At 24.5% G+C, this 3,612-nt stretch overlaps 1 long non-coding RNA gene across 1 annotated transcript in view; it reads right to left on the bottom strand.

Annotated features, from left to right (window-relative positions):
• Nucleotides 1-2,225: 2,225 nt before the first annotated feature.
• LOC103310045 overlaps nt 2,226-3,612 on the bottom strand; it is a 2,036-nt gene continuing 649 nt past the window's right edge. The window contains exons 3-4 of the long non-coding RNA XR_510925.3: nt 3,360-3,495; nt 2,226-2,453 (exon numbers count right to left, since the gene is read on the bottom strand). This is a non-coding gene — a long non-coding RNA (uncharacterized LOC103310045). The remainder of the gene's footprint in view (nt 2,454-3,359; nt 3,496-3,612) is intronic.

The raw sequence follows: 3,612 nt of genomic DNA, 5'->3' as shown, positions 1-3,612 counted from the left end.
TAAAATCCTGGCTACGTGCCTGTGTATGATAAATTACAAGCTAAACAATAATACATCTTAAACAATATTATTATTAATATTTTTATTTTTATTGAACCTAAGCCCAGAGACTAAGGTAGGGGTAAGTTGGTATGGTGGCTTCTTTTTACAATTGTTACGGTTTTTAACTACTGTGAACCCTGGGAGCTAGTAGCTGTGGTCGCTATTTACTCCCAGTCGTATTCCATGATTGGTAGCAGCCAACGCGCCACGCCAAGCCACCTTAAACATTCAATATAGAACAAAACATGGACTATTGCCTATTAAAAATAATATTTAGTTAAGCTGGTTATATAAATAAATTGTTTGTTCTATTTTATGATGTTTGAAAATAATAGTTTATCAGTTGACTTAACCACTGAAATAGTAGCAGATTTTTAGACAAATTTTATTTCAGTATTAATAACATTTTAGATGCCAAGCGCAGCAATAAATGTAGAAATACAAATAATGATGTTTTGTGTGTGTGTGTGTGCCTTATACACATTTTTAGAATTTTTAGCTATTGAAACTGTAATGCAGTTTCTAATAAATGGTTCTTAGAGAAATTTAAAAAACTTAAGAATACATTATTTACATACACTGCAACATGCCCAGTACATATGTTGATAAAATTAATTTTTTTTTTTTTTAGTGTCTTTTTAAATTTTTAATGTGGAAGATTGTAAAAAATATTTTGTCGTGATTAAATTTTTACTTAAATTTAAATATCTTATCGGTATTAATTATTAAGCAAACAGTTAATTTAAAGAACTATATTGATATATTTAAATTTTCATATCATATTTAATTATAACTTATTAATATACTACAAATTAATAAAAATACAAACAAAATCTTATTATTACAACATAAAACTCAGAAAGGTAAAGGTAAGCCAACAAGTATTACAGTAAAACATATAATAAATAACCACTGCAAAGTAATTTGGTCACAATAAAACAATTTCTTAATTTCTTAATTAATTATATTAAAATGTAGGAAGTAAATGTTGATGAACTAATTTCTTGAATTGGGTGTCTTTGAATATGATAGTTATCAATTTCGGGTAGGTATCTGAAAAAAAATATGTAGTTATAAAAACTTCAAACATAAAAATAAAAATAATGTTAAGTCACACATTGTGGTATACCTTACTACTTACTAGTACCTTAAAATTATGTTTTAATATAGGTTCCACAATTATACATCAAATTATGAGTTATGATAAATTCTGAACAGAGCAATAAATGTATTAATTTTTCATATTTTTTAATTTCATTTGTGTGTGATGTCAACTTTGGGGATGCAAAGTCTGTAGTATAAATTATAGTAATTTTATTTTTTTGACGACAAAGATTTTAAAAATGACTGTTTTATTTTACCTTTTCACCCCCTTCCCCACAATATACCAATATTAGATTAAATTTTTTACTGATTTTTATTGATATATAAACTTAATAAATAATGAGTTAATTTTAATTAAATCCATGTTACGTTAATTTATAAATAGTTAAATAATAAATACTATTATTTTTCTTAATTAAAGAGATAAAAACAACTTAATATATTATATTATAATAATTGGTATTCAAAATGTTTTATACTAAGAATGTTATTCAGTAAAACAATTTAATATTTGAATAATTAAATTTGACATGAGTAATATTAGGTATTCAAATAATTTTTATAGGAATAATGTTATTAGGTATGCACAATGGCGAGCTGAGGCGCTTGATATAATTAACACAATTTTAAAAAATTTCAGAATCTGTGGAATGCCATTGATATAGGCTATTATGGTTTAAGTGTTAAACTGTGTCATTATTATTATTATTCTTATTATTATAATTATGTATATTTTACACTGTATGTCTGTACTATACTGTATATTTAAAATTAAGTTGTAATTATATTCCGTTAAGTATATAAAGTTTATTATTATTATTAATATTAATATAATATTTGAATTACAAAAATTGACATGCAAAGTTCTTTGAACAATTTTGAATTGGAATATTCAAATTGTACCAATTAGTAATTTAGTTATTTGTTGTATTAATCATAAGTTAATTATAAATTCTTATGTTATTATATTTATTACGATTATTAGATAGAAAATACATTTATTATAAACGTTTACAAAGGTACAACTTAACTTCATTTAGATTTATAGTATTTTTATATATAATAGTTTGTTTCTTACAATCTTAACAATAATTTAATGTTTCATTCCTCGCAATCATAATTCATTTCAAAAATGATAAAATTATTATTAAAATTCATCATTATTCAGTAGAGTAATTTCATCTATCTGAAACTGGCAATGGCCAATGACGAAATATATGTATGAACTGAAGAAAACATAATTGAGTAGACAATGTTATACATTGATATCCTATTTTATCTGGAACTTGGAAACCCTCTTTTGCTGACTATAAGAAACAAAAAAAATACATTTAATTGTAATTCTTGTAAACATAAATTTTTAAGTAACTGTAACATAGCTATTGCAAATTAAGTGTTTATTTATTTATTATGATAACGCTTTGGAGGGTAAACAGTTAGTTAACTAACATAGTCAACATATGTGTGTAGTTATGTTGTATAATGTATTATGTGCCAAGTTGAAGTAATTTCTGATCTATATATATATATATATATATATATAGACTTAAACAAATACTGGATGAAACTTTGAGATGTGATTTTTAATAAATGGATGTTATAATAAGCTATTAAATGTTTATTAAAATACAACTTATAACAGGTGTCGGGTTCTAGGTATTAGGCTTAAATAATAATATCAGTTCAAGTTCAGATATACAATTCGGAGGCAATTTATTAACAAAGATTTTAGGTACAATAAATAATTTATGCATGATGTACTTATAGTATCAGTTAAAGAATAAATTTAAGTATTAAGTAGGTATTTTAGGTACCTATTTTAGATTCGGATTGGAGCGATGATTGTATTGATTTTACAATGTGTTTTTAATTACTATATTTTATTTTTGTGTCATCACATTTTGGTGCAGTAAAAATGCTTAACAGCTTTTCTACTTCACCATCGTTTCTAGTATGAAAAAGAATGTACTTAGTACTTTGGAGGGTCAAAAGTAAAACATTCCCAGAACTTTACAAAAACAAGAAAAATAAACTAACAATTAAGGAAAAACTAAGATTTTTATGCAAAACTAGTTTTAGAAAACATCAATTTTGCGTTTTGGTGTAACTCTGTCAACTTTTGTTGTACCTAGATTAAATATTATGTTTACAATTTTCTCATTAATTGCTCACTTCAATAGAATTTTATTTAGTATTTTGTGTCATAAAGTTACCAGCAATGTCCCAAAATGAATCACATCCAATTGTCAGAACACTAAATTTCCAAACTTGTTATGTGTTCTTTGAAATTTAAATATGTTCAGATGCTCCGTGCTATTAAAATTAGATACTGGTTCCGCAATATATTACCTGCAAATTAAAAGTTTGTTAAAAATATGTCAGTGCACTATTTCTTTTTTTCTGTGACCTATGAGCAACATAGCAAATTTGTGTAGAGCAGATCAAATTTTGTAATGTTAGCTTTAA

The sequence above is a fragment of the Acyrthosiphon pisum genome, chromosome X (assembly GCF_005508785.2).
Source record: "Acyrthosiphon pisum isolate AL4f chromosome X, pea_aphid_22Mar2018_4r6ur, whole genome shotgun sequence".
Classification (NCBI taxonomy): domain Eukaryota; kingdom Metazoa; phylum Arthropoda; class Insecta; order Hemiptera; family Aphididae; genus Acyrthosiphon; species Acyrthosiphon pisum.
The sequence above is the reverse complement of the archived record's forward strand: the minus strand, read 5'-3'. Positions and strand labels throughout refer to the sequence as shown.